The sequence below is a fragment of the Kogia breviceps genome, chromosome 5, assembly GCF_026419965.1.
Source record: "Kogia breviceps isolate mKogBre1 chromosome 5, mKogBre1 haplotype 1, whole genome shotgun sequence".
NCBI lineage: Eukaryota > Metazoa > Chordata > Mammalia > Artiodactyla > Physeteridae > Kogia > Kogia breviceps.
In genome coordinates this window covers 92,090,355-92,109,366 of record NC_081314.1, presented here as the reverse complement: position 1 = coordinate 92,109,366, position 19,012 = coordinate 92,090,355, and the positions used below count along the sequence as shown (strand labels likewise).

General features: G+C 35.8%; 1 protein-coding gene across 43 annotated transcripts in view; it reads left to right on the top strand.

Annotated features, from left to right (window-relative positions):
* PHLDB2 (pleckstrin homology like domain family B member 2) overlaps positions 1–19,012 on the top strand; it is a 135,824-nt gene that overhangs the window by 34,593 nt on the left and 82,219 nt on the right. The window lies entirely within an intron of this gene.

Here is a 19,012-nt window from a genome sequence, read left to right as displayed (position 1 = left end):
TCACTATTATTAGTCATAGATGGATAGTTTGAAGGCCTACATATGCCTAATGTTATATTAAGTTGCTCTGCAGAGGTCTCACAAGTATAAATTCTTGATAAATCTAACAAAGATAGTTGTGAATTTTACTGAATTTCTTTAAAAGTCTTACAAACTTCTCTCTTAAGACTATGAAGAAACACTGATTTGTATTATTTATGTCATCAAATTTGCATGTATATGCTATGATGGTAATAATCAGTGAAATGACAACTCATTGGAAATTAGGCAGTAAGTTTCTCTGTATAGCAAGTTGTCTGTAAAATTGAAAGGTTGCCCCAATGGAGCTCAACCATTTTTCTGCACTGTATATAGACACACACACACCATACTCCCTTCAGCCATGTCTTAATACATATAGTGACTCCAGACTACACATGCTCAAAAAAAATTACTGAGTTGTCTTTTTCTATGGATTTATGATTACTGTAAAGACTATTGAAAATAATAAGAAAAGACAAAACAGGAGAGTCCCACTAATGAATGAGAACAAACTGCTGCATTTTTCTATTTTCTTTTAAGCATAATTTTTTAGGGTGAATACCTATAAGATTATTTTGATTCATTAATGGTTATAGATTTCCTTAATGTGGGAAGCTGCAGGATGGTAAAGCTGATTTACAGAAGTATAGGAGTATCAATAGTATTTTAGTTACTAAAAGAAAGTATGCTGGAATAAGATTTCTGAATCACATACAAAACTAGTTAATGCCCTACAGGACAATAAAATTGTAACTTCTGGATTATAATGAACAGAAACTTTTGCATCTATACAGGACAGAATTTGCTTGAAATTTTAGAAAAATTATTATTCACATCACTCACAGTTTTTGATAAGTTAATGTCTATCCTTACAGAGTTTCTAAATATCCTAATCACTAATAGTGAATGAAAACAAATGTGTATACCCCTAGAGAATTTGGTATTCTGTGGGTGGGTATGTTAGATGGTTCTCCAGTATGGCAGTTCCTTTGTTATCATAAATCATCTCCAAAGATTTTTCATGATCACAAAAGGCATTGTATTGGGGCCTGATTCATTGACATAAGCTAGAAAAACTTTAAATTAGCATATAAAAGCCTTCTTGTATATAGATAGCAAATCTAGTGCTATACTGTACTGAACAACTGTCATTGATAAAGCCAGAGAATCAACTTCTATGATTTATTAAGTTACCTAGGAGAGCATTTCAATGGCTTCATCACTTCAGAGGTCTTCGTTAAATGCTTTTATTTACTCTTCTGTTCTAAGGGTCGGAAACCAAACTCTTATTTATTTATTTTTATTTATGGCTGTGTTGGGTCTTTCTTGCTGCACGCGGGCTTTCTCTAGTTGAGGTGAGAGGGGCTACTTTTTGTTGTGGTGCGCAAGCTTCTCATTGTGGTGGCTTCTCTTGTTGCTGAGCATGGGCTCTAGGTGCAGCACGTGGGCTCGGTAGTTGTGTCTTGCAGCCTCTAGAGGACAGGCTCAGTAGTCGTGGCACACAGGCTTAGTTGCTCTGTGGCATGTGGGATCTTCCTGGACCAGGGCTTGAACCCGTGTCCCCTGCATTGGCAGGAGGATTCTTAACCACTGCGCCACCAGGGAAGTCCCAAACTGGTTTCATCTTTAGCACTTATAAGAGTTGGTGAATTTTTCTTTCCTCTAGTTTTCCCAAATCTGCTAAGGTTCCTGGCTATCCAGTAAGTGACCTTTTTACTGCCTACAATGTTGGTGCTCTGTAAGCCACAAACAGGTCCTAGTTAAACTTCTTGGGAGAAGCTTTGGGTATTAGCTTCAGATATGAAGTTATAACCCTTTCTCCTTAATAAGGGGCTTGTCATATCTGATGAAGTGAGGCTAATTTTTAAGTAAGACACTCTACATTTGGCCTCTGTTGTATTGTCTATTTGCCTGATTATATTCCAGTAAAAGGGAGGACAGATTCTTATTGAGCCCATGCAAATAATGTTATTGCCATTAAAAAGTAAAATGTCTCAGAAAAAAATGTTTCTTCCTGAATCTGAAGGACCGAGGAGAACAAACTAACTTTAAAAGAATGTTTCATTTAGTTTGCAACATCGGAGTCAACTGAATTGATGGGTTAGAGATAGATCAGCATGAATGCTAAAAGGGTTTTCCCCATCAGAAAATAGAACATTAAGATAATGCCAATAATTTTGCAAAACACATGTCCACATTTAGAAATTAGATTTCCAGTTTCAGTTCAATCTGTTCTATGTAATTAATTCTTATTCCTCTAACCTTGGGTCATTAATTTGATTTCATGAAGTTATCTATTTCTGAACTAAAAGAAGTCCTGAAAATCTGATTTAGCCTCTAGTACTATCTCATACTTGTCTATGTAATGTCAGCTCTTCTGTCAGCCTCTGACCCTAAGTCCATTCTTTGAAATATCAAGAGTAAAGAGTATCTGGTAAAGTTCTGTCCACGAGGCTCTGAGACTGTCTTTCTTTGTTAAAGGCACATCCTCACCTATAACTTAAGCAGAGTGTTGAGGAAATCGTGGACTACTCGGTGAGGGTAAGAGTAAGTGGCTATGGTTAATCTATGGTTAATTTATCAAACAGTATCAGCAAGAAGGAGAATTTAAATCTATTAGGCAATAAGATGTTGATCTTATTTTTTTTAATAAATTTATTTATTTTTGGCTGTGTTGGGTCTTCGTTGCTGTGCGCAGTCTTTCTCTAGTTTTGGCGAGAGGGGGCTACTCTTCGTTGCAGTGCGAGGGCTTCTCGTTGCAGTGGCTTCTCTTGTTCTCTTGTTGTGGAGCACGGGCTCTAGGCACACAGGCTTCAGTAGTTGTGGCATGCAGGCTCAGTAGTTGTGGCTCACGGGCTCTAGAGCACAGGCTCAGTAGATGTGGTACATGGGCTTAGTTGCTCCACGGCATGTGGGATCTTCCCAGACCAGGGCTCAAACCCATGTCCCTTGCATTTGCAGGTGGATTCTTAACCACTGCACCACCCGGGAAGCCCATGTTGTCTTATTTAATCAGTGTTTCTCCTGAGGGTGAGAACGTATTACAGAGAGTGAGGACGTTGACATATATCCAGGGCCTATCTGTAAAGTATGCAATCACTTAACTTTACGTTATAATATTTTGCCTGTACAAAATTAGCCTAGGGAAGGCTGACTTCTCATTCGATTTGACAAATCTTCCTATGCATTTCTTGATAGTGTTGAGCTATTTATCAAGAAGGGGCTTAACAAATAAACCTAATTATTTCTAGCATTCTTCTTTTTGTAAGGTTAAGAAAAAAAATCTTTGTCATTGCACAATAGTCCTCTGGGAAAACTTAAAGACAGTTCAGATGTACAAGTTATCTTGGAAAAAATTTGTTTTCCTGAATTTAGGGTCTGATCTTGGGAAGGCGAAATCAAATATTAATCAGAAATTATGTTATTTGAATAATATAGTGTGTGGATGCCTGAGAAAAATGAATGTTTGCAGTTTGGTTAACTAATAAAGTGAGAATAAGTTATTTATTATAAATAATAAATCTTAAAATAATCAAATGAGGAACTGTTTTTGGTCATTTTAAATATGCAAGTATATATCCCAGTTAGGACAAGGCACAAAAGATTACTCTTGTGAGATACTGAAACTCTTCTCTCTGGGCAGATTACAAAAAAAATATAAACTTTTGCTATCTTTTGTAAGCACAGGCTGATTTCTCCAAGATAAGTAAGTAGGTAATTTCAATAAGAGATCATTGCATTTTAGTTTTACATTAATAGGATACTTCTCACTAAAAAATTACTTCATAAATAAACTCATCAGTGTTGTTCAAACTTTGCCAAAGTTTTAACATTTTATTACATCTTTACAGAATTAACTATTTGCAGATATTATAAAGTAAGTCAAATAAGCTCCCTCTCTGCAAATCTAAAATTTTTAATGTAACTTTATTTTATTACTGTACAGTTGATTTATAGTATTATATAACTTTCAGGTATACAACATGGTGATTTCACATTTTTATAGATTATACTCCACTTAGAGTTATTATAAGATATTGGCTGTATTCCCTATACTGTACCATATATCCTTATAGTTTATTTATTTTATACATAGTAGTTTGTACCTCTTAATTCCCTACCCTTCTATTGCCTCTCCATCCCTCTCCCCACATGTTATCACCAGTTTGTTCTTTATATCTGTGAGTCTCTTTCTGTTTCGTTATGTTTTATTGTTTAGATTCTACATGTAAGTGCTAACATACAGTATTTGTCTTTCTCTGGCTGACTTATTTCATTAAGCATAATATCCTTCAGGTCCATCCATGTTGTTGCAAATGGGAAAACTTCATTATTTTTTATGGCTGAGTAATATTCTGTTGTCTGTATATACCACATCTTCTTTATCCATCTGATGATGAACTCTTAGGTTGCTTTCATATCTTGGCTATTGTAAATAATGCTGCTATGAACATTGGGTGCATATGTCTTCTCAAATTACTGATTTCTGTTTTCTTTGGGTATATACCCAGAAGTAGAATTGCTGGATCATATGAGTTCTATTTTTAGTATTTTGAAGCATCTCCATACTGTTTTCCATAGTGGCTCTGCCAGTTTACATTCCCACCAACAGTTTACTAGGGTTCCCTTTTCTCCACATTCTTGCCAGCATTTGTTATTTGTGGTCTTTTTCATGATAGCCATTCCGGCAGGTGTGAGGGGATATCTCACTGTGGTTATGGTTTGCATTTTTCTGATGATTAACAATGTTGAGCATCTTTTCATGTGTCTATTTGCCATCTGTATGTCTTCTTCGGAAAAATGTCTTTTCAGGTCTTCTGCCTATTTTTAAATTGAGTTGTTTGTTTTTATGATATTGAGTTGTATGAGCTGTTTATATATTTTCGATATTAACCCCTTATTGAATATATCATTTGCAAATATTCTCCCATCCAGTAGGCTGTCTTTTTGTTTTATTGGTGTCCTTTGCTTTGCAAAAGCTGTGAAGTTTAATTAGGTCCCACTTGTTTATTTTTACTTAGGTCCCACTTGTTTATTTTTGCTTTTGTTTCCTTTGCCTGAGGAGAAAGATCCAAAAAGATACTGCTACAACTTATGTCAAAGAGTGTTCTGCCTATGTTTTCTTCTAGGAGTTTTATGGTTTCTGGTTTTACATTTAAGTCTTTAATACATTTTGAGTTTATTTTTGTATATGGTGTTAGAGAATGTTCTAATTTCATTCTTTCACATGTAGTTGTCCAGTTTTCCCAGCACCACTTGTTGAAGAGACTGTCTTTTTTCCATTTTATATTCTTGCCTCCTTTGTCACAGAGTAATTGACCATAAGTATATGGGTTTGTTTCTGTGCTCTCTATTCTGTTACATTGATCTATGTGTATGTTTTTGTGCCAGCATCATACTATTTGATTGCCATAGCTTTGTAGTATAGTCTGAAATCAAGGAGTGTGATTCCTCCAGCTTCGTTCATTTTTTGTCAAGACTGCTTTGGCTATGCAGGGTATTTTGTGGTTACAAATAAGTTTTAGGATTATTCATTCTTATTCTGTGAAAAATGTCTTGGATATTTTGATAAGGATCACATTAAATCTGTAGATTGCTTTAGGTAGTATGGACATTTTAACAATGTTAATTCTTCAGATTCATGAACATAGGAAATCTCTCTATTTCTTTGTATCATCATCAATTTACTTCATCAGTGTTTTATAGTTTTCAGAGTATAGGTCTTTCTCCTAGTTGATTAAATTTATACCCAGGTATTTTATTCTTTTTGATGTGATTTTAAATAGGATTGTTTTCTTGATTTCTCTTTCTGAGAGTTCATCATTAGTGTATAGAAAAGCAAGAGATTTCTGTATATTAATCTTGTATCCTGCAACTTTACTGAATTCCTTTATTAGTTCTAATAGTTTTTTGTGGAGACTTTAGGGTTTTGAAAATATAGTGTCATGTCATCTGCAAATAGTGACAGTTTTACTTCTTCCTTTCCCATTTTGATGACTTTTATTTCTTTTCTTATCTGATTGCTGTGGATAGGACTTCTAATACCATGTTAAATAGAAGTGGCAAGAGTGGGCATCCTTGCCTTGTTCCTGGTTGTAGAGGAAAAGCTTTCAGCTTTTCACCATTAAGAATGATGTTAGTTATGGGATTGTCATAAATGGCCTTTAATATGTTGAGATATGTTCCCTGTATGCCAACTTTGTGAGAGTTTTAATCATGAATGGTTGTTGAATTTTGATAAATGCTTTTTCTTTGTCTATTGAAATGGTTATGTGATTTTTATCTTTCTTTTTATTAATGTGATGTATTGCATTCGTTAACTGTGGATATTGAATCTTTGCATCCCTGGAATAAATCCTACTTGATCATGGTGTATGATCCTTTTTTATATATTGTTGAATTTGTTTTCCTAATATTCTGTTGAGGATTTTTGCACCTCTGTTCATCAGAGATATTGGTCTGTAATTTTCTTTCTTTCTTTCTTTTTTTGTCGTGTCTTTGTCTGGTTTTGGTATCAGGGTAATGGTGGCCTCATAGAATTCATTTGGGAGTGTTCCCATCTCTTTGGTTTTTTGGAATAGTTTGAGAAGGATAGGTATTAGCACTTCTTTATATGTCTTTTAGAATTCCCCGTGAAGCCATCTGGTCCTGGATTTTTGTTTACTGGGAGTTTTTTTTAATTCTTCATTCAATTTCACCACTAGTGATTGGTCTGTTCAGATTATCTATTTCTTCCTTATTCAGTCTTGGAAGATTGTGTGTTTCTAGGAATTTATCCATTTCTTCTAGGTTGTCCAATTTGTTGGTTTATAACTGTTCATAGTATTCTATTATGGTTTTTTGTATCTCTGTGATATTGGTTCTTCTCTTTTGTTTCTCATTTTATTTGTGTCCTCTCTCTTTTTTTAATGAGCCTGGCTAAAGGCTTATCAATTTTATTTATCTTTTAAACTCAGCTCTTGGTTCCATGAATCTTTTCTATTTTTTTTGGTCTCTATTATATTTATTTCCTCTCTGATATTTATTATTTTCTTCCTTCTGCTGCCTTTAGGCTTTGTTTGTTCTTCCTTTTTAAATTGTTTTAGATGGCAGTTTAAGTTATTTATTTGAGATTTTTCTTATTTCTTGAGATAGTCCTGTATTGCTATAAACTTCCCTCTTACAACCACTTTTTCTGTGTCCCATAGGTTTTGGAAAGTTGTGTGTTTTGTTTTTTTTTTTTAATTAATTATTTTATTTATTTTTGGCTGTGTTGGGTCTTTGTCGCTGCACATGGGCTTTCTCTAGTTGCCTCAAAGAGGGGCTACTCTTCATTGCAGTGTGCAGGCTTCTCATCGCGGTGGCTTCTCTTGTTGCAGAGCATGGGCTCTAGGTGCACAAGCTTCAATAGTTGTGGCATGTGGGCTCAGTAGTTGTGGCTCGTGGGCTCTAGAGCTCAGTCTCAGTAGTTGTGGCACATGAGCTTAGTTGCTCCACAGCACGTGGGATATTCATGGACCAGGGATTGAACCTATGTCCCCTGCGTTGGCAGGCAGATTCTTAACCACTGTGCCACCAGGGAAATCCCTGTGTATTTATATTCATTTGTCTCAGGGTATTTTCTGATTTCCTCTTAGATTTCTTCATTGGCCCACTGGTTTTTTAGTGGCATGTTGTTTAATCTCCACATGTTTGTGTTTTTCCCATTTTTTTCCCTGTAATTGATTTTTAGTTTCATACCATGTGGTTGAAAAAGATGCTTGATATAATTTCTAGACTCTTAAATTTGTTGGGATTTGTTTTGTGTCCTAGCATGTGATCTTTCTTGGAGAATGTTCCACATGCACTTGAAAAGAAATGTGTATTCTGCTGTTTTTGAGTGGAATGTCCTGTAGTTATCTGTTAAGTCCAACTGGTCTATATGTCCTTTAAGACCATTGTTTTCTCATGATTTTCTGTTTGGATGATCTGTCAATTGATGTAAGAGGGGTGTTAAAGTCCTCTACTTTTATTGTATTATTGTTAATTTCCCCCTTTATGTCTGTTAATATTTACTTTATATATTCAGGTGCTCCTATATTAGGTATATGTTAACTAATACAGGAGCACCTAAATATGTTAATGAGTGTTATATCCTCTTCTTGTATTGATCCCTTTATCATCATATAATGCCCTTCTTTGTCTTTGGATATAGGCTTTGTTTTAAAGTCTACTTTGTCTGATATGAGTATTACTACCCTAGCTTTCTTACATTTCCATTTTCATGAAATATCTTTTTCCATCCCCTCACTTTCAGTCTGTGTGTGTTTTTAGCTCTGAAGTGAGTCTCTTGTAGGCAGCATATAGACGGGTCTTGTTTTTTTTTTTTTATCCAATCAGGTATCCTATGTCTTTTGATTGGAGCATTTAGTTCATTGACATTTAAAGTGACTGTTGATAAGTGTGCACTTCTTGCCATTTTGTTACTTGTTTACTGGTTGTTATTATAGTTCTTCTGTTTTTTTCTCTTCCTTTAGTTTGTTCCCTTGTGGTTTGATGATTTTCTTCAGTGGTATGCTTGTGTTTCTTTCTCCTTAGTTTTTGTCTATCTGTTGTAGGTTTTGATTTGTGGTAACCATAGGGTTCATATGTTGACCTATAAATATATCTACTTGTTCTAAACTGATAGTCATTTAAATTCAAATACATTCTAAAAGATCTACGTTTTTTACTCCCCTCCCCCACTTTTGGGTTTTTGATGTCATAATTTACATCTTCATGTCTATCCCATAACTGTTTATTGTAGTTATAGTTGATTTTACAATTTCTGTCTTTTAATCTTCATGCTCAATTATTTAAGTAGTTGATCCACAATCTTTACTATGTATTTGCCTTTATCTGTGGGATTTTTTCTTTCCTATAAACTTTTTGTTGTAGCCTTTTCTTTTCCTCTTAGAGAAGACCCTTTAACACTTGTTTTAGGGTCACTTTAGTATTGCTGAACTCTTACTTTTTGCTTGATTGAGAAGTTCTTTATCTCTTCTTCACTTCTGAATGATAACCTTGCTGGGTAGAGTGTCCTAGGTCTTAGGTTTTTCCCTTTCAGCACTTTAAATATATCATGCCACTCCCTTCTGGCCTGCAAAATTTCTGCAGAAAACTGTATTTTTGGTGTGTTACTTGGGGGAGATGAGCTCAGCGTCCTCTTTCTCCACTATCTTGATCTCCCTGACATCCAAATATGTAATTTTTTTAATTTTTAAATTTCCATCAATTTTTGTTCTTCATGGTCTTCTTTCACTTTCTGGAACAATCAGACACTTCAGATAGAAGCCCTTAACTTAAGATATTGTAAACTGTGTTTAAGCTGACACATCACAGAACATAATTACTATTGATATTAAAAGGTTTGTCATAGTTACACAAATTTTATGTTTTTCTTAATCTTACACTGTATATAGAAGTAATCTTAGCTTATCTTTTCAGTAAACTAGTAAAGAAGTTCAGAGAAACTAATCACTTTATGATAAAACTAATCCAAACTTATTTTAAAGATGAAATTAAACTTGTATTATTCTGTACACTGATAAGACAAGGCAAAGACATATAGCTATTTTTTAAACCAAATTATCAAATCAGTGTTTGATAATTTGTGTAAGGATCCACTTTATTCATCTAAACTTGTTTTCTAAGGCAAAGAAAAGTGCTTCTGAACTCAATAGTTTTGAAGAGGAAGGTCTTTTCTAAAGGAGAACACATTTAAATTTTTAGAATTTCCTTTTTATTTTTTTGGAATTTTGGGAATGTTAGATTTATTTAAATGCTTATTAGTCTCTATAAACCAATTATAATAGAGGTCCTTTATCTTAATGTATTATTATCCTCAGGAAATAGGAAAATATTTCACTCACACACAGTGATTTTTTTTTTTCTCAGTTACAGAGATTAGGTAAAAAAAATTGTCCTGATTTGAATTCACAAACAGAAAAACAACAAACAAGTGAGAAATGACAACAAATAAATGCTCAGCCATCTCTCACCAGAGCAAGGGTAGCTTCCAGTTCTACCTGACAGTTCACCAAGTGGTCAGATCATAAAACCAGATTCCCAGTCATTGCACCATCAATGCGGATAACTATTGATTTTGTGCAATCCAAAACCCTGATCAAATGTAGACACGAATCAGAAACCCAGAGCAGGAAAACAAAAATTTCAGAAGATAGTGAGTCAGTGAAGGTAAAGTTCTACTGCCATATGGGGTTTACTCCAGGAGCCAAGAAAAGCTGTGCCTGGGCTTCCAGCCCATGAGCTATTCTTCATGAGCAATACAGTTTATTTGACTCTAGAGGATGGGTCCACTGGGACCTCGAAATTGTTAAAGCATAATTTTCAAAAAATAAACCCAACTCTTAGACAAATATAGAATTAATAGATGCCAAAGATTTATTGAATTCATTAATGAGGAAACCAAGCAGGATAAAGTTGATTCACTAAGCATAATTTCTGTAGTATTTTTTAGCTTGACTTGTGATTATCCCAGTGTTTCATTTGGATTTTTTTACTTGTGCAATCTTTATTTGAAAACTCAAGGTAATTATATTGAGTATAAAAGGCTGAACCCTAATCATGAATCTCGAAGGACCTACTAATGGGGTACAACTATCCACAGTGAGTCAACATTAAATAGCTTCCAACTGCTGTGCTAGTTGAGTTGTTTTGTTTTTTATAATTTTTCTTCTTTCTTGCTCTAAGCTGCCAATTTTTCTTTTGTCATTAAGCCAGCCTTCTTTTTAAAATTTATGATTTTTAGAAACCAGATATCAAGACTTGTTTAAGAATACTGCCAACTAAGAGTTACTAGGGGTAAGTGAGGTCTTAAGAGGGTCCTGTGTGCACGAAGTGTGTGTACTTCAGCTCATAGACCTTGTGACATCCTTCTGGGCTGGCCAGTGGTCATTTAAACTTCCCAGTTCTGAGCTGTTTTCCAAGTAGGGGAATGGATAAGGTACCTCTAGTGGGCTGGGATGCTGATCCTTTGACCAACTAGATGCTTGAAATGCTAAAGAAATCATTACAAAATAGACAGGATATTCTTTTATTCATCTCATTTGATACCTGCCTCCCTTCCAGTAATACAGAGGTAGTGATGTCCATCTAGTTCATCTTACGGTCCAGGGCAGTTAAAGTCACTTTAGGAAGAAAAGGGGAAAATAAAAAACTTAAAGCAAACCCTACTGCTATTAAGAGTATTCATTTGGTTACATCACCAAAAGCATCTGTGTGCTATTGTGGAGAACTAATAGATTCCCACAGACTGAGTTGTAGCAATCCATTATTTTCTTTCTGGCGGATGGCAGTCATCTGTGGTACCTTGATTAACAGTATTGTCACTGTTTAGAACTATGTAGGGTCACACTTGGTGTTCATTTCTCCAGCAAGTTGTAATATGATGCCAGCTCTCATAAGGCACCATGAAATAAGGTTTTCTAACTTTTTGCATATTCTGCCACCCTGGAGATGAGGTTGACTTTCTTTCAAGACATGTAATAATACTTCCATGGTATTTATTATGTGAATAGGTGAAATGTTTGGGACAGCAATTCTCTACAATTTAGAAGATGTTTTGTTCTAATAGCGTTTCTGAAAGTGCCTTACAACTAAAGAATTTTAAGTTGCAAAGGGCTGGGACCATGCCTGTCTTGCTCACTGCTGTGCATCCACCTTGTAGCCAGATGAGTAGAGTATGGGAAACATTGTACACATGTTTTTAGAAAGAGTGAATGATATTCATTCTGGCTTTCCTTATTCTGTGGCCATAGGCTGCTCCCCTAGTTCCCAGACATCTCAAACTTAAGTTTACATACTTAGTTCTCAGTAACAGTGAAGCTCTCCACAAAAGAATGCAAATATCTGAGCATAAATGCATTCTTTTTACTTCCAGAAACAGAAAATTCTCTTTCACTTTTCAATTAAAAATAAAAAGATGAGAATGAGTTATTTTTCTTTATGCTGAAAAATTTGTAGCATTCTTTGTAAGAATTGGTGCTCTGCAGAATCATACAAAACCAAGGCTTGTGTACTTTTGAGTAGACAATAGATCTAATGTTTCTAAAATTAACTAAAAGTATAATTGAGCATATTTAAGGAATTATATAAAATGGAATTTTATAAAATAAAAGTGTATGTTCTCTAATCTCCTTAAGGTGGTAAGACTGATACTATTTTAAAGACCAGAGAGTAAACAGATTTAAAATTCAGTTCTATAATTAGGAAAATTTGGGAACTCAAGAAGAGTGAGCATTGTCAGGTGAGAATTAGTCTACCTGTGGATGTGTTTTGCTTTTATATCTGCTTCTTGCTGCCTCTACTTCCTAGTGACTCCTGACCCCAAAAGACAGTTTGGTCATTCAGACCTTTTTGTACTGTAAATTTGACAACACCTCTTCACTGGAAGCAGAAAGGACAGTGTTATAAGAATGCCTATGGTTTCCTAGCCATCTTCCTTTCTTCCTAAGAAGAATGTGTTTGAAATGTGAAGGCAAACTTAAGTATTGAAAACTATTTTGCACTCCCATCTGACTTGAAAGGCATCTGCTTCCTGATGTGGCCCTTCCTCTTGCTACATCCTGACTATAGTTTTAATTAAAAGAAAAAAACAAGGGTTGCAGTAGTGGGAAGTGAGTCAGTTAAACTGCAAATGGGGTGACAGGTTGGTTTACTAACCAAATAAATTTGATGGCTCACACTTTATAAAGGGATATTTCAAAATTATGACTCTCTTCCTGTATTCTGAGTCAGAATGTCCATTCATTAATTAATTGATTTAATCTTCAGGTTTGACATAAGCTTTAGAATGATTTGTTTCTGTGGAGCCTTGCTTTTCCTAGCTCTAATGTTTAAAACAGCCAGTCAGTTCTCTGCCATTCTCTGCCCCCTTTACTTTCATGACTTGTTTGGATGGTTTGTAGAGTCTGATGCAGAAATACAATGTGAGCCATAAATGTAAACCATGTATTTTAAAATTTTCTTACATTGAGAAAAACTACCAAAAAAAGATGAAATTAATTATAATATATTGGATATTGGTCAGCACAGGATTAGATTGGTAATACTGTCTACTTTCTAAATAAGCTATCCATTCTCTAAGACAACTTCTCTAATTTCTAATAAAATAAGAGTAAATCTATAACTAGTAGATAATATAAAGTAGACTGTTATCTATGGTCAGATCACCTTGGGTCATTAGAGAATAAAGACTTTATCTTTTAAATAGCAAATTGCTGGCATAAATGTAGATGTTCAGTAAATACTGAAGGAATTAATTCTTAGCAAATTAGAGTTGCCAACTGTCTCCAGTTAACTGAGAATAAAAAGTCTTTTCTTTCTTCTTCAATTGGAGGGCTAGATGGGTAGAAGAGGAATGGGAAGGGAAAAAATAGCATTTAGCAATAATCTAGTGACTCCACATTGGGGAAAAACTGAGCCAAAGTCTTAGTGTAATTTTGTGTTAAAATAGTCCCCTATACTTGAGAGCAAACCCTAGGTTCTTGTTACAGTGACAGTACAAGCTCTTGCCTCTTGATGGTGCCACACATTTAAAAATCCCTGCTTAGAACTGAGGGATGTGTACTGTTCATCTTATGTAGCATAATTTAGCATTCTCGGTCTGAATGCTGAAATACAGAATGTAACTTAGACTAAAAGGAGGCCCTGTATGCCACTATGTCTGGGAAAAGTCATATTCTTTTTTTAAAAAATGATAAATCAGTATAGAAAAATGTACAAACTACATGAACATTGAAAATACAGTATATCAATACTAACAGGTACATGGGAGAGGGGCGATGAGGGAGGACTATTGATTCTTCATAGGAAAAGTGATCCCCATATTTGTTGTTAAATTACTTAGTATTTCTAAATTAAAAGCCATTTATTGACCTGCCTTTTAAAAATCTCTCATCAAAGATTAGATTTAGCGACTGTGCTGGCTAATTCTTATAATGAGAAATTTTCTTCCTTAGTTCTAGAAAAATGTATGGGAATATTTGCTGTGAAGACTATTTTTAAAGTTTGAGATTGATTCTTCAAAAAAAAAAGAAAAAGAAAAACATGAAGAAGTCCAAAATAAGTATTAGAAATCAAACACATTCATCACTTTTTCAATGGAAGAATTTTGATTCAGCCATCTCAATGTGTACATTAAGACATATTAGAAGGCACTTTTAAAAAAAGTTAATCTCTATTTTGCGGTAACTGTAGATTCCCATGCAATTAATTATAAGAAATATTGATAATTCAGAGAGGTCCTGTGCACCCTATACCCACTTCCCTCCAATGGTAACATCTTGCACACTTGAGTACAGTATCACAAACAGTGTTACGGAGTCCAAGCTCATACTGCTTGCCTCATGGTAGGCCAGTAAATCAAGAGACTAGTGGTTGGAGCAAGGAATAGCAACTTTGTTGAGAAAGGCAGCAGACCAAGAAGATGGTGCCCTAGTGCCCAGGAGACTCATCTTACCCCACTTAGAATTCAGGCTTCTTTTATACTGAAAGGGGAAGGGGGTGGTTGGTTGTTGCATACTTCTTGGTGTTGGAATCCTTTGGTCTTGCAGCTGTCCATGTAGGTCAGTCATTATGTTCCTGTAAACCTCCAATAAGACAAATGGTATTCAGTGTTCTGCAACTTTGTATCTCTATATGAATGGGAAAGTATTATATTTTTAAAAGTCATACCCTTGAGAATGGCCTGTCATGTGTATTTCAGGCTATTGGCAACATTCTTAACTTGTTGCAAAAGCAATAAAATACAAAGGTTAAAGTAAAAGAAACAGATCTAATATGGAGTCAGATTTGTTCTTCCCTATTACACCAGGATATTCATGATGATGCAGTCAAGGTACAGAACAGTTTTAACACCACAGGGGTTTCTCCTGTTGCCCTTTTATAGCCACTCCTACTTTCCTCCTACCCTCATCTCCGCAACCCCTGGCAACCACTGGTCTGTCTTCCATTTCTATAATTTTATCATTTCAAGAATGTTACACAAATGTAATCACATACTATGTAAACTTTTGTCTTTGTCTTTTTTCACTGCATAATTCTCTAGTGATTGAGCCAGGTTGTTGATGTTGTTGCCTCTTCTTCAACTCTAAGTCTGGGATTTATGAGGCAGAAGAAAATCCCAGGGAACCTGTCTCTGTGCTTTTCCTTGAGTACCTACTTTCCTAACTGATCTGCTGCCTTCTCTCTATTTTTCAGGGTCTTATGCTTGTCTTATATTTAAAATGTCCAAGGTTCTTAGTATTACTTAGTGAGAAGAATAAGGAAAAGGACCTCTACACCATCTTCCCAAAAGCAGAAATCGGTGAGACTGGTTTTTGAAAGTTCAGAATAGCCAAGAACTTTGCTCTGGTGAAGTCTAATTGACTGCAAGGGGGAAATATTTCTGTGGGGGCATGTTTTAAAAAAGAATTTTGGTTTGGAAAAATTGATGTTTTTCTCATTCAAAATGGCTAAGACCCTATCCCAGCTCTGGGATTGTAATTTGGATTTTGAAAAAAGATAATTTTAAGAAAATGCTAAAAGTACAGTTAAAAAGAACAAGTTTCTTCAGACATGTATTATTCTTTCATTTTGATTATAGAATAACAGAGCCAGAACTTTGAAAGTTTGTCTTTTACATCAGCTCATGAAGACCAAGGCCTAAATCATGTTAGACAGAGATTGCAATTTTTGAAAGTTGCCTTGGGAGAAAGGAAAATATTGTTACTTTCCTAACAGCTCAAATAAAGAAGACATGTCATTGTTTATTTTGAATTTCTATATATAAAACTTGCTAGCATGCTTTTAAATTTTTAACACATAGTATTTCCCATGAGATGTATCTCCCATCAAAAGTTGCATTGTAGTACTTTCAGTTGATATGTGATAGCCCAGTCACTTTTTTTCACTTGTTAGACTTTCTTACTTTTTACTCCACCAACTTCTTTGTGCATTAAAAAAAAAGAGAGTTTATTTTTTGTAGGATAGATTTTCAAATGTGAAAACTGAGTTTTGATACCTCTCATAAACTGGTTTTGATTGAACAAAATAAAATATTATATAATATTCTAAAAGTATTTCAATGGATTGTATATTGTAAACTGTGTTCTTTCAGGAGAAACAACAACAAAACAAAACAAAAAGATCCTGTGGAACTTAGTTAAGCCAAGGTGAAAATGTAAAGAAATGACAGTACTATTGGACTTTTGTTTTGTCATGTTTTCTTTAATGGTATAGAACAATAGCATAATTTCTTTAACAGAAGGGACTCAGACACCATGTAGATTTTCTTCCAAAACCCTGTCCATGTAAGAGGAAAAATACCTGGCATATTTTTCTTACACACGGTGGAAATTATGATTATATTGATCATATGAATTTCATTTCTTTATAGCCAATGTTTTTCAGTCTATAGGGAGAAGTGTATTATTTTCCCCCTTAAATTTTCTGAGTAGCATCAATAATGTTATGCAGTCATTCAAAATGGGCATTTTCTTTCAAATGGCATCTTGTAATATTTTAAGAGTAGGTCACCACAAGACTGATTTTTTTTTTTTGTGGTACGTGGGCCTCTCACTGTTGTGGCCTCTCCCGTTGTGGAGCACAGGCTCCAGACATGCAGGCTCAGCAGCCATGGCTCACGGGCCCAGCAGCTCCGCGGCATGTGGGATCTTCCCGGACCGGGGTATGAACCCGTATCCCCTGCATCGGCAGGCGGATTCTCAACGACTGCGCCACCAGGGAAGCCCAAGACTGATATTTTATAAAAGTAAAACTTATCAAAACTTGCATGTCTGTCAGTTGATTTTAAATGGCAAAACGATGCAAAAAAGGCATCAGGAAAGGAGTAAAATACAGAAGATCCTAGTTAGATGGTCAGGGATTAACGAGTCTGCCTAGCAAATGCAAGGAATAAATACAGGTGGAAAAAGCAAGTTGAGAAAACATTCTTGGATTAAAAAGTAACAGGATTTGGCTTCCCTGGTGGCGCAGTGGTTGAGAACCTGCCTGCCAATGCAGGGGACACGGGTTCGTGCCCTGGTCCAGGAAGATCCCACATGCCGTGGAGCGGCTGGGTCCATGAGCCATGGCCGCTGAGCCTGCGCGTCCGGATCCGGAGCCTGTGATCCGCAATGGGAGATGCCACAACAGTGAGAGGCCCGCGTACCGCAAAAAAAAAAAAAAAAAAAAAAGTAACAGGATTAATTTAATCAAGTGGTAGTATTTTAGGACATGCCTGATATAAATGAGAATAAAAATAAACGTTATCTCAGCATACACATGTATTATATGTAGTTCATATAATTATAATTAAGTTATGAAACTAATATTTAAATATATTTTATAAATGTGTTAATAATTAAACATATTATATACTTATATTCATGCATATTTTTTAAAGTATAAGCTCTTTCTAGGAGAGGGACACAGCTAAAAATAATAGTAGAGGCAAGCAGGTTTAAGGGAGCTGTAATAGTAATTTTTAAAAAAATGATCAGGAGTGTGAGGATACATTTATGAAATGAGATGAAAAGAACTGAATTTCTTTGGGTATGAGCAAAGGCAGGATGTGATCAACTCCTCAGGTATTTGAATGAGGCATGTACTCACAGGGCAGGGACAATGATTATCTCTGGCATTTAAGGTGGAGCCAGGGGCAACCTGGAATAGAAACCTGGGTTTTATGTCAAGGATGAAGTGTGCACTGGATAGGAGATGGATTTTTTGGAAGGTAGTTCTTTCTAGAAGCTACTCCACTGGACTTATGCTATAGGGAATATATGTTGCTCTGTAACGGTGGGGATAGAGGGACCAAATGGCAGTGAGTGACAGAAAAAATTCCTTCCTCCCTGGGTTACTATGGCGACTGGGCTCAGGCACATGATCTACCATGGGGAGGCATTTTGGGCAATGAGGGCGTTCTCTCTGTTTCCAGATTGGCAAAGGAACCCCATAGATTTGTGAATTTTCAGGGAGCCATTTGGCTGCATAACATATTTTTCCTGTATTTCCTTTGCCTGAAAACAATTGGATTTGTTTTGCAGGTTTGTTTGTTGACCAGGATTAGAGATGGTTCCCCAGGACCCACAAGATAATTGTCTATTTCACGTCATGTTTTAATGGGAACCATCTCTAGTCCTGGTTAACAAACACTGAGGACCTGCTCAGGCACCAATTGTAAACTTTATAGTATAAAGTGTATGAAATGTTCTCATACACAAGCTCTTATCAGTTTCTCCAAGAACTAAAGGGTAGGCGCTAATTTTACAATCTCTGTTTTACAGACCAGGTAAGATTAGAAAGATTGAGCTTCTATGTTATGGATCTGCTAAGTCCAGAACTTCAAATGCAAATAAATGTTCTTTCCACTTAATCAAATTTAACACAGATTCTGCCCTGAAAATCCAGTGGTTCTGTGAGAGGGAGAAGCCATTTTACCCCACAGATCATTAAAATATAAGATGACAGAGAGAGTTACCAAGCTCTCTTCATGAAAATATCTTTATTTCAAAGTGCTTCCCCTGTTTCTGGTCACTTTACCCCTAATTTTCCTGGAGAAGTAGGAGGTACCCCCTTCTCTTACCGTGTGTCCAATCCACACAAATGAAGGACACGCTGTCCCAGACTGCAAAGGGCTGGGGTTGATGGGAAGTGACGTGTTGAACATTGGCAACTTCTTTGAGATTGGGATTGTGGGGTGGTGGGGCATGAAGGAAGGAAGGGAAGTAGAAGGGTAGAGCTGCTGCGTCATCTGATAAGGATAATTAGTTGTTTAATTGATAATTGTTACTGGGGGTGTAGGGAAGGGGTTTGAGTACATTTTCAGACAGAAGAGAAGGAGTCAATAGAGAGGAAATCAGAGTGTAGGAGAAGGGATAATTAATAGACCAAAGCCACAAAGAAGGTGGGAGAGAAATGGATGCAATGGCGCAAGCAGGGGGCTTTGCCTTGGAAAGACTGAGGGACGATCCTTAGGTAACTGAGCTAA